Source organism: Equus przewalskii, chromosome X (genome assembly GCF_037783145.1).
Source record: "Equus przewalskii isolate Varuska chromosome X, EquPr2, whole genome shotgun sequence".
Classification (NCBI taxonomy): Eukaryota; Metazoa; Chordata; class Mammalia; order Perissodactyla; family Equidae; genus Equus; species Equus przewalskii.
Window position 1 is genome coordinate 57,005,580 of NC_091863.1, and position 12,916 is coordinate 57,018,495.

Below are 12,916 nucleotides of genomic sequence, written 5' to 3' on the forward strand. Positions count from 1 at the left end.
GTACAGCTTTGATATGTTGATAAAGTATCCAAATACCTCATTCAGCTAGAATGTCTAACTTCCCTACCAAACTTTTGAACCAAAGAAGCTAGGAAGGAGCAATACATTAAGGTTAGAACCCTCTTCAAGGGACTTCCCCTTCCATAACCTAAGGCGATAGTGAAGGTCTAGTCCTTTGTTTTATAGGTTGTCAGAAAGGTTACACGACGTACATGAGGTCGCACGCTATGATTCTGAGACAGTAAATTTTCTACTCCAACACGAAGTCTTTGTATGGCCCCTGATCGCAGGCGATTAGAAGTGCTTATAAGTTAATTGATAAGCAAAAGAGAGGAAGGAAAGGAAGGCATTTCACAGAATGCCAATTTGGCCCCGAAATAATCGAGTACTGTTTTTGACCTGTTTGTAAGTTTTAAACTGCGAATCCTTAATCTTTAGTATTTTTCTACTTTCTCCGTGAATCCGATGACCCCAACATCGAACCAATCATAAGAGCACAGTAGTGAAGTTCACCCACTGGCAGTAATAGTAGGAAAAAGCTCAATAGTAGGAAAAAGCTAAAGCTGCCCCCAGAAATCTGGCTATGTCAGTGAGAAGCACTTTGTCTCATAAACTGTCCTATATCGTTTATCAGAGGGACGATAGAGAACCTGAGGGAGACAACACAAACTATCACACAACAACTCCTAGAAAGTCAAAGGGTACATTGCCGTCCCGCTAGCTGAACTGGAAAGTATAACTATTAACCCAAATACTATCAGGTAAGCATGCCATCCAGTCTCCAAATAAATAATAAAGTATGCAAAATGGTCTCCCTTAAAGGACACGCTCTAATCTGACTTGTCATTCCAAATGAGAGATATTGCATTGTAAAAGTGGTACCCTTGAAAAGACGATGCTTAACGCAAAGTGAATATAATAATAGAATTTCAGCCTGGAAGATAATTTTCCACGGGAGTCTTCCTGAACACCCCAAAATTAAACTATGAAGCAAAAGCCTACAAACAAGACCTGCTATACTCTCCAGATTTGGGGGAGGAAGTGGGATTAATTTGTATATATATAAAATTCTGAATGACTTTAAAATGTTTCTACCCTAACTTAAGCTTTCACAAGTTTCTAGTGAAAAAAATAGGGGGAAAGGAGTCTTCCATTGTATGTAAATTGAGATTGAGGAATTGTGAGTTTTTCGCTTTTGGTTTAAAAGCTAGTGGCAGCATGAGGATCCCAGAGTAGAGGTCCTTGGACTTGGATAACTTTGGTTGCACTTTAGTGAAATAACTGTTGACAAGACTGCCTTGCGTGTCAGATCTCTCTAGTGAGAATTGTGGAATCTGTGTGGAGTTTAAAATTATGGTAATGATCATCGTATATTTGAAAAATAACAACCATACCTGTAAAAGGCAGTGGCTACAAACGTTTTGATATCACTCAGACATCGGGAAAAAAAAAAAGGTTATATAAGTAGTATTCCCTTAACCCTGGGGTCTCAGCCTGAACTAACCAGCAGGACCTAAAAAGCAAGCCAACTACCACCAGCAGCAAGACTATCGGGCCACCTGGACCAGTCTTAAACTCTTTCTCTATAGGCCATGAACTAATAGTATCACCAGGAATCTAATCCCGCGATAAAATTTAACCTAATGTTGTGTCTTTAGCACAGACTACCAATTATTAGGGTAACTAGGCCCGTCCAACAGAATTTTTACAATCGTGGAAATGTTCTATACTTTTTAGACCTCGAGTTACGGAAGATTTTCTTAAACAAAACTCAAAGAACATTGAGTACAAAAGGTCAATAAATCTGACTTTCTGAAATTAAAAACTTTTGTTTCAAAAAAGCACCTTCAAAGGTAAAAAGACAAGTCATAAACTGGTTGTTCCGGGATTCTTCGGTCAGGCCGTGGCTTCAGGAGGTGGCAGGCTAGCAGATTACTACCATTGGCTATCATAGTAACTTCTTGCATGGAATCAATCGGGTGAGATTAGGCCGCCAAAATGGTGATAAGATGCCGATTTTGGGTGACTCTCACTCACATCGGACGCAGGACATTTTCAGGCTCTAAACTACCAGGGCTCACTGCTGACACTTCGGCTGAAAGAATTGCAGAGGCAAGAAATTTATATTATTTCAATACAAACAGGTTTCCAAAGAGCTATTGCATTGGAAGTAGTAACAGTGTTGCTACCTTTTCTCATAATGAGAGAGATGAAAATAGCCAGGTGTGGTGCATTTGACAATAAAGAGCATGAAGAAATGGTTTCTAGACCTGCAAAAGAAGAGATGGTACATGGGCATTATGAAGAATTTTCACATGAACTGTTCAATAAAGAAGTATATGTTTGTTCAATAAATAAATATATATTCTCTACTCATTCTAAATCTTCATTACTAAATTACTACACCTCACATGGGCCCATGAATTTTATAATGTATTTTAATCGGATTACTTAGATAGGAAGGGAGTCTCGAAAAGAATTTGCCTAGGGTCCTGCATGCCCTGGAGCATCCATGCGCTCTTCTGCTATTCATCACCCTCAGGCACTACTCCACCCCTCCCCCACCAAGCCCTCAGTCCTCCCCTTCACTTTCTTCTCTTCACAGCCTGGCTTTGCCTTCACTGCTGCTTCGCTTCATTTTGTAAACCTGTTGGGATTACAGATGTGGAAACTGGAACACTAGAAGAAAAAGTGACTTACTCAAAGTCAATTAGCTAGTCAGAGCTGGACAAAAATGGAGATGTTTCAGGCGTATTTTCTGTGGCTATACCTTTGCTGTGTCCACATCTTCTACTTTGGGCTCCCAAACGCGTGGCATACAACAGGAATTATATGGAGGAAGGAATCAAGTCCTCTTTTTAGAAGATTCCGATTATTTTACTTCCAGGCTAGTCACTTTGTTAACTAACTTATACTTCCTCTCCCCTGCTTGACTGGTTCAAAAAAAGGTAGAAGTTACCTGATTTCGCCACCAGATGGCAGCATGAAGTTATCGAAGAAACGCTGAGCCAGATTGCTGGAAAGGAGCCAAGGTCTTATACCAAGCCGAAATAAAGCCTGAGTTGAAGGGGAAAACGTCTTATTCGTACAAGTGCAGTATCAGAAGAAAGAGTGAAAGAAAAGTAGTTAACTTCCTGTAATTCGAACAGTCCTCCTTAGTGAGAGTTTGTCCTTGCCTTCAATGCAGTGCCATTTAAAGAGGACTTTGATAAAGCAGTCAGAGTGCAATTAGCAGGCTGGTGGGGCCCATTAAGGTAGTGAAAAGCATTTAAATGAACTAGGACATATGGAGAAGAGAAACCTGGGGAAGGACTCTTTACAACTCATAAGGACTGTCTGCAGTGGGAGAAAGAGATAAGCCTTGTTGTGTGTAGCTCTATATAAATAAGGATGTCTGAATAATCTGAGCTCCAAAGATGGAACAGAATACCTCCAGATCTTGTGAAATGCCAATCCCTGAAGGTATGCAAGCCAATGCTGGATTTTGTGGGGTTACTTTGGAAAGAATCATCAGATAGAAAAGTTGGGCCACATGCCCTGTAAGGATCTTCTAACTAGCTCAAGATCCTACGAACTTCATCAGAGTATTTGGGGCATTTCTCTAATCCTGCCCCACGGCACACACACACACACCACTTATGCTGTCTTTCAAAGGTATGTCAGGATGTTGGGAGAGGTTTTCATGTTTATCAAAAAAGAACATGGAGTTAAACATGTCAAAGATCAGTCAGTGTATACTTAATAATTGTGCATTTCATTGTATATGTTGTTTACATCAAAGTTTAAAATACTACAAAGGAATATTGAATTCTGTTAATGATATACACGTGGAAGTGTCAGAGGATATATGGAAGTCTGCAATTTATTTTGAAATGCATCAAAGCATAAGATAAGTTAATGGGTTAATATAGGGATTCATAGATAAATAGTTATATGATTGAAAACAAGTATAATAGCATTTTAATGGCAGAACTTATGTGGTGGGTCTTCACAGTATTATTCTTTCATCTTTGTTGCATGACTGAAAATTTTCCTATTCAAAATGAAATACGGGAGGTAGGTGACATCACTGAGAACGGAAGAGGGAGTTCCAAGGATTCATCCATCCACTGAAGCAACTGTTCAGCTGGGGAAAACTGTCAGAATCAACTTTTTCAGAATGCCGGAATCTTATAAAAAACAACTTAGAGCAACCATAGGAGTGTTTAATGAAAAAAGACTGTTAAATAGAAAACCTGAATAAACCTATACCAATTAAGGAAATTAAATCAGTAATGTAAAACTTCCCAACAGAGAAAAATCCAGGGCCAGGTAGCTTCGCTAGTGAAATCTACCAAAAATTCGAAGAAGAATTAATACCAATTGTTCTCAAACTCTTTCAAAAAATAACAGAGAAGGCAACACCTCCTAACTTATTCTGTAACACCAAAGCCAGCCAAAGATACCACAAAGGAAAAGAAAGCTACAGACCAATATTCCTTATGTACATAGATGCAAAAGTTCTCCACAAAATACTATAAAACTGAATCCAGCAGCATATTAAAAGGATTATACACCATGACCAATTGGAATTTATCCCAGGAATGCAAGGGTGTTTCAAAATATTAATATCAATCAATGTAATACACCACATTGATAGAATGAAAGAAACAATATGATCATCTTAATTGGTGCAGAAAAAGCATTTGATAAAATCCAACACTTTATCATCATAGAAACAGTCAGCAAACCAAGAATAGAAGGGAACTGCCTCAACATGATAAAGGGCATTTATTTAAAAAAAAAAAAAAAGCCACGGCTAATATTACACTGAATCAGGTGAAATTCTGAATGCTGTCCCCCTAAGATCAAGAACAAGACAAGGATGCCAGCTTTTACCACTGCTATTCGACATTGTTCTGGAAGTTCTAACCAGAGCAATTAGGCAAGAAAAAGATATAAAAGGTATCCAAATTGGAAAAGTAGATGTAAAACTATTTCTCTTCATAGATGATATGAGCTTACATATGTAAAAGCTTTCTTAAAGAGTTCAGAAACATACTATCTGTGCTAATAAATGAATTCAGCAATAGTGCAGGATACAAAATCAGTTGTATTTTTATACTATAGCAATGAACAATTTGAAAAGTAAATTAAGAATATTATTCATAATGGCCAAAAGGTGGAAACAACCTGAATGCCCACCAACTGATGAATAGATAAACAAAAGGAGGTATATACATACAATGAAATATTATTCAATAATAAAAAAATAAAATACTAAGACATGCTACAAGGTAGACGATCTTCAGACACATTATGCTAATACAAAGAAGCCACACACAAAATGGCCACATATTGCATCATTCTATTTATATGAAATATCCAGACAAAGCAAACGCATAGAGTCTGAAGGGAGATCAGTGGTTACCAGGGGCTGGAGGGAGGAGGGAATGGGGAGTAGCTCCTCAATGAGAGAGGTTTTGTGTTGAATTCATGAAAATGTTCTGGAACTAGACAGTGGAGATAGTTGCACAACATTCAAATGTACTAAATGTCACTGAATTGGACACTTTAAAATGGTTAAAATGGTAAATTTTACATTATGTATATTTTATCACAATTTTTAAAAAGAAAATGTTGGGGAAACACTAGGGGAGGTCATGGAGAAATTGGAGCCCTGAGCCACCATGTGAAATGTCTAACTACCCTGATAGAGTGAGAAGCGCAGCAGCTTCCAGCCATTCCAGCCACCTCAGCTGAGGTACCAAACTAGTGACTAAAGCTATCTCGGATTTTCCATCCCTCGTCAAGCTCCCAGTTGAAAGAAGCTACATAAGTGACTCCAGACAGTGCCACATAAATCAGAACTAGCCAGCTGAGTTCCGCCAACCTGCAGAATCAAGAGAAATAATAAATTATTGATGTTTGAAGTCAAAAAAATAAGAACATAAGTATAGCCCCAGGTGATTCCGCAGCACATCCAAGTTTACTCTTTCAAATAGGATGAGAGAAGAAGAGACTGTAGCTCACCTCTGAGAAAGGAATTCAACCAACAAGCTTAACCTTGAATGAGATAATCCACCAGAAATTGACCTGGTCCCAATTCTAAGTACCCTAGGCAACCAGGGGGAAAAAAAAGTAGCCATACTTGCCACTCAGAGCCATACACGATTTCTTTCTCATCACCTCTCAGATTAATCCTATTCAAATTGGGATATTTGACTGTTTCACATAGAGCTGTTTTTCTGGTTGATATCTACCAATCTAATGAGCTCTCTTAGGTCAGTGTTTTTCAAAGAGTGGTGAGTCCATCAAACCAGCAGCATCAGAATCACTTCAAGCTGTTTGATTGTGTTGCCTTTTTTCTCTGCAATGATAATGACTACCACCTTATATTGGGCACTTATTCCATGCCAAAATCTTTAAATATATTATTTCCTTTGATCCTTACAAAAGGCATTATAAGTCATCTTCATCATATAAATGCAGAAATCAATCTCAGGGGTATGAGGTGACTTTCCCAGGGTCCCACAAGCTAGAAATGGGAAGGGCTGGCATTTGAACCTGGTCTTAATGCCAGAGTCCATGATATAAGCACTACTTTACATTATCTCTAAAAATCTTGTCCTATCTCATGGGTGCCAACCACACCAAACTGCCACATGAAGCCCTATTATAGATCCTAAATCAGGAAGAATAAAAGTAAAGTAGGAGCTTAAATTCAGAGCTGCCAAATACATCTTTTTAAAGCCTAACTCTATCTTACTTTGTCTAAGAATGCTTTTGTAGAGGCCCAAACCAGAGTTAATATCTGATTTTCCCACACTGATAAATTTTGTAACATGTGAAACAACCATCCTAATTTAACCCTTGACCCTTTGAGATTTAAAGTACTGTATGCTCTATATGCCGACTCAGTGTAAAAGAAAACAAGTGTTACATAAAGTTGCTTCAAAAATGGTTTTCCTGTGAAAAATGCTTCCTCCCTGCCAAATGAAGCCTTCCTCTCTCCCCACAAAAATTCCTAGGCACCGTTATCTTCCAAGTAAGTTCAGTGTGAGTATAAGGTCGTTTCCTTTTATCTCCATGAAGATTTTTCTTATGCAAAATTCAAAGGTTCTTAAGCAGTTCTTTTCCTTATTTCAAGCAATGGTATTTTTTCAGGTCCTGTTCCTCAAGTCCCTACAGCAAAAATAGTGTAGTGCTATTTTATGTCTTTGTCAGGGAACAGATAGCAAGGTAGAGCAATGACACAGCCTGTTGTCCAAGTATGAAGATCAACCATACCCACTGCAAATTATCAAATAAGCTAGAGGAAACTTGGGTTCAAAGTGAAACTTGTGGGTTTTAAAATAGGAGATGCAGAGGTGAAGTCAGCAAGATGGTGAAGTAGGAGATACTAGCCTTCATCTTCCCATAGACAACAACAATTAGCCAGCCGTCCATGAGGGAAAATAGCCCTGAGAGGACTCAGAAGTCCAATAAGGAACCTACACCGACACACAGGAGCAAAAAGTGGAGAATAACCACACAGAAAGGATTGCTGGGGAGATAAACTTAGCTGAGATCTCTGGAGACAGCTAGGAAGAAAGAAGGATGGGGACTATCAGAATCAGTCACATGGCAAGTGCCATCATGATCTTCTGTCGCCTGCTCTGCAGAGGACTCTGGCCGCGTTGGCCTCTGAGGACTTCAACAGCCCCTGTGAGAGCTGTGGACTCCTTGAAACTTTTACAGTGGAGGACCCTATAGTATTCATCAGTGCAGACCCTAGCAGCCTGCTCTGCAGAGACACCAGCATCTTTCACCACTGAGGTAACCAACAATCATCACCACAATAGACTCCCCAGAAAGAGAGATGCTGGTGCACACCTCCCACAAGGAGCTGCTGTTGTGCTGCCCTGGGACCAGGTCTGCCACCCCCCAGTTCCATGTATTCTCCAGACCCCAAGCCATGGCTGCTCTGTGTGCACTTGCACTTTGGACTCTGGTTCCATGGCTACTATCCCAGCTATGCAGCTGCCCCATGGGTACCCATATCTCAGGCACCAGAGTACCACCAGTGTGGGCTAGCTAGTGCCCTGAACCCAGAACTTCTGTCTCTCCGCAAGCATCTGTGCTCCAGACCCCAGATCCATGGCCACTTAGAATGTATCCATGTCTCAGGCACCAGGGCCATCTCTTCTGCAAGCAAGACAGCACCCTGGACCCCAGAGCCACTATCACTCCATGAGTGCCTGCACTCCAGACTCCTGCTCCAAGGCTGCTCCCTGGACACCTGCACATTAGACATTGGTACCACTACCACAAGGGCATCCACAAGCTGGACCTAGCACCAAGAGGAATTCTCCAGGACATGACATTCCCCATGGGAGAACAAGAGATCAGGAGGTCCCCAGCAGACTTCACCACCAAAGACCCCCAACAGCACTCACCATGCCTATGGACACCTGCAGCCCTGGCCATTGAAGGCACCTGCAATTTTTGCTGAAAGTGTCCTCAGATGACAGAATTGCATGGGGACTGTGGCTCTGGGCCTTTCCTGGAACCAGATCCATGACATTCCGTCCAGCCTGACATCTACCAGCTGGTGAAAGTCTTTCCCAACAAAACCAGTCTGTAAAGTCTAGAAGACTAGAAGAAGTGACTCCTCCATAAAATGCACAGGCATCAAAGCAAGACCACAAGAAATACAAAAAGTCATGGAAACATGACACCACCAAAGAAATACAATAATTTTTTGGTAACTGACCCCAAAGAAATGAAAATCTATGAATTGCTGGACAAAGAATTCAAAATAATTGTTTTAAGGAAACTGAGTGAGCTACAAGAGAGCAAACACAGATACTCAAAGAAATCAGGACAATATATGAACAAAATGAAAAGTTTAACATACAATAGAAATAATGAAAAGAACTAAACAGAAATTCTGGAGTTGAAAAATACAATAAATGAAATGAAAATGCAACAGGGAACATAAATGGTAGACTTGATCAAGCAGGAGAAAGAATCTGTGAACTCAAAGAAAGATCATTTGAAAGTATCCAGAGGAAAATAAATAAAAAAGAATGAAAAAGAGTGAAGAAAGCCTTCATGACTTTTGGGACACTGTCAAAAAAAACAATATTCACATTATGGGAGTCCCAGAAGAAGAAGAGACAGACAAGAGTAGAAAGCTTATTGAAAGAAATAATGGCTGAAAACTTCCCAAATCTGGGGACAGATATGGATATCCAGGTACATGAAACTCATAATTCCCCGTACAGATTCAATCCAAAGAGGACTTCACTGACACGCATTAAAATAAAATTGTCAAAATCAAAGATAAAGGGAGAATTTTGAAAGCAGCAAGAGAAAAAAAACTCATCTAATACAAGGGAACTCCCATAAGGCTATCAGCCGATTTCTCAGCGGAAACCTTGCAGGCCAGGAGCAAGTCGAATGATCTATTCGAAGCGCTGAAAGCAAACCCTGCCAGCTAAGAATACTTTACCCAGCAAATCTGTCCTTAGTAAATTAGGAGAGATAAAGACTGCCCCCAAAGTACATCACCATTAGACCTGTCCTACAAGAAATACCAAAAGGAGTTCAAGCTGAAATGAAAGGATGCTAACAACATGAAAACATATGAAAGTATAAAACTCATTGGTAGAGTAAGTATACAGTCAAATTCAAAATAGTCTAGGGGCTGACACTGTGGCGCAGCAGTTAAGTGAGCACGTTCCGCTTTGGCGGCCCAGGGTTGGCCAGTTCAGATCCCGGGTGTAGACATGGCACCACTTGGCAAGCCATGCTGTGGTAGGCGTCCCGCATATAAAGTAGACGAAGATGGGCACGGATGTTAGCTCAAGGCCAGTCTTCCTCAGTGAAAAGAGGAGGATTGGCAGATGTTAGCACAAGGCTAATCTTCCTCAGAAAAATAAATAAATAAAATAAAATAGGGATGCATTATATTTTTAAAATCCTAGACACCTGCATTGGCGTGTGTGTCTCTCTGTCTTTCTGTCTGTCTGTCTGCATGTGTATTTGTGTCTGTGTACAGGTAGAGTCGAGCGATTGTATATTAGTGTAGTTTTAGGATTCTAGGGCACTGAAAGGAAGAACAAGGTACTAAGAGAGATAGAAGGTGGGCACCAAAGTAAGCATCTTATCAATGCTTGAAAATCAGGCCCACTCAAAAGCTACCTGTGTTAGCATTCTTTTTACCATACAGAATTGAGAGGAAGAAGTAGACAGGAGATATACAGCTGTGAGGAGCATTGAGGGCTGAGGCAATGTTGGAACTATGAATATTGACTTCTCACTCCAGTTTTCATGTAGTTACTTCAGGATTTAAGGATCTCAGATATGTTCATCAAATCCTGAAATACTTGGCTTTAGTGGCCTTAAAAACTTATATATAAGGAAAAGTGCATCAGAAGAATATGCTATATCACAAAGGTAGTGAGTAGGGAACTTGACCCTCTCTATGGGTTTCTGTCTCTACCTACTGGGGCTCCCCTCTCCCACTTCCTAGGATCCCAGATTTCGGAGTTCCCTGTCCATTTCAAATCCCGTCTTTAAATAAACATGTCTGTAGCTTGGCCTCCTGTTCACAGGATATTCCAGGTCCCTGAAAGCTAGCTCAGGTCTAGACCTAGTAGGCAAACCTACAGAACTCTTCCAGTGCAGCTCCACTTAAATCTTGTTGTACTCCAAAAGAGCATTTGCTAATTAACCAAGTGGCTTTAAGCATAAATGCCCTAGAAACATGACAAACTTATACTCTGTCATGTAGAAGTCTTTTTCCATTTTCAAAACCAAAACTATTTACAAGCCTCAAAGACAGGTACACATTGTTCAAGCCTTGTGCACCTCTCCTTGGCAACTTATTTCCTGCTTCACCTTTTCCCTGCTCTTTTGCATCATTCATTAAACCTGTCCTTAGCTGCAAGAGTAGCTGTCGTTAGAATTGAGTGGAAATGCATTAATTGACTTTTTCATATCAAGTTTTTAATTTTGAGATCATTGTAGATGAATCAACATGCAGTTGTGAGAAATAATACAGTGAGAGACCATGTACTATCTACCCAGTTTTACCCGGTGGTAACATCTTGCAAAACTATGGTAAAATACTGCAGCCAGAAACTGACATTGACATAGTCAAAATACAAAACATTCCCATCACCTGAAGGATGGATCCTGTTGGCCTTTTCTATCCACAGCTACCTCCCTGTCCCACCGCCCCGCTCACGCACACACACACACACACACACACACACTCTGAGGCCTGGCAACCACTAATCTGTTCTCCATTTCTATAATTTTGCCATTTGAAGAATGTTATATAAATGGAATCATATAGTATTTAACTTTTTGGGATTGGCTTTTTTCACTCAGCATAATTCAGTGGAAATTCATTCAAGTTATCATATGTATCCATAGTTCATTCTTTTTTCATTGTTGAGTAGCATTCCGTGGTATGGATGTATCATAGTTTGTTTAGCCATTCACCTGCTGAAATACATCTGAATTGTTTACAATTTTTGGCTATTATGAATAAAGGTGTTATGAACATTTGCTTACAGGGCTTTGTGTGACCGTGACAAGGTCCACAGGAGAAAGCTTTCATAAGGGAGAGGGTTGGTTGAGCTTGGCTGCAGTGAGCCTACCACTCGCTGCCCTTGGGGCTTCCAGCACAGTACGTCTCTTGTCTCTTGGCAATGCTAGCACATCTTCTGTCAGCTTGCCATGGTACCAACCTAGAAAATCTGAGAAAAATAATTCTTTTAGTCATTTAATCTCTTCCTGGAAAAATGATTGGCATAACTCCTAGAGTGCCAGGAAAGCAATACTATGTGCAACTTAGTTTAAAATTCTTCTCTCATAACCACATACAATATAATTTAAATACATGCACATATACACATTAGATACATATTCACACATAGCAGATAGAGACACACACAGAGGGTAAAAATATGTAAATATATGTATATATATATATATATATATACATACTGTGTCTTTCCTAGACAGCCCATTCTGACTGAAAAAGTATACTTTTGCTTAACCTCATCCTTACTCCCTCAGGAGATTTTCTCCTCTAAATTCACATCATTGGATAGATTTTCTGGGAGAGGGAGACCCATGGAGATCTGGGGAGATTGACCCTCTCTTAGAAGGTTCAGGTTTGAATGCCTCACCTCTTTTGATGCTTTGCCCTCATCTGAAGGAAAGAGACAAAGGCTGGAGAGAAAGAATGGTGATAAATTGGAGGAATTCCAGGATGGGGAGTGGGGAGAGGTGGAGGAGGAACTAGAGGAAGTTTTTGTTTCTCCACAGGCATCTTTTCCCTATTTTTTGAGGAGGGTAGTAGTGAGAAGAGCCTCAGGAGATACACTCACCAGTATTGGCTTCATATTCTCCAGTGAAATGGTGAGTGAGGAAGCTGACCATCAGAGCTGCACAACAAGGTAAAGACAACACCTTATGCTACCCTACCTTCCTCTTGACTTCTCTCTGCAGGAGCCCTTGGAGTGGGGACAGTTTCTTGGGTTGAAAGATTGACTTGTTTGATCTTGGGTAGAACTTTATTCCTTCCTAAGACAGGCAAGTCTTGGAGAATGATGATTTTCCTAAAAGTTCTTAGCCAAGCCCCAGGAGAGGGAGACTAACAGAAGCATTCAAGAAAGCAACACATCTCCCCTCCATGCGGAGAGCATTCCTGGGGCTGGAGAGCACCACTGAGTTGCAGCTCTCCTTCCCCCAGGCAGCTGAGCCATCTGTTAAGTGAGTTTGGAGAGGAGGGGCTACTACTCTTTGTCCCACAGCTACTGCCCCCTGGACCAGGCTCAACTACCTAACTCTCCCCTTCAGCCCCAAACCCCTACCTCGCTATGTTTCCTGCACAAATAGCCCTATCCACAGGCTCTGGGACTTCACTTCCTTCAGC

General features: G+C 40.6%; 1 long non-coding RNA gene across 1 annotated transcript; it reads right to left on the reverse strand.

Moving 5' to 3' along the window:
- Nucleotides 1–1,845: 1,845 nt before the first annotated feature.
- On the reverse strand, nt 1,846–11,732 carry LOC139081137 (uncharacterized). Its single transcript, XR_011536190.1, has 4 exons — nt 11,548–11,732; nt 2,960–3,057; nt 2,190–2,270; nt 1,846–2,095 (listed from the first exon to the last, which is right to left on the reverse strand). It is a non-coding gene; the product is annotated as an uncharacterized lncRNA (long non-coding RNA).
- Nucleotides 11,733–12,916: the final 1,184 nt, after the last annotated feature.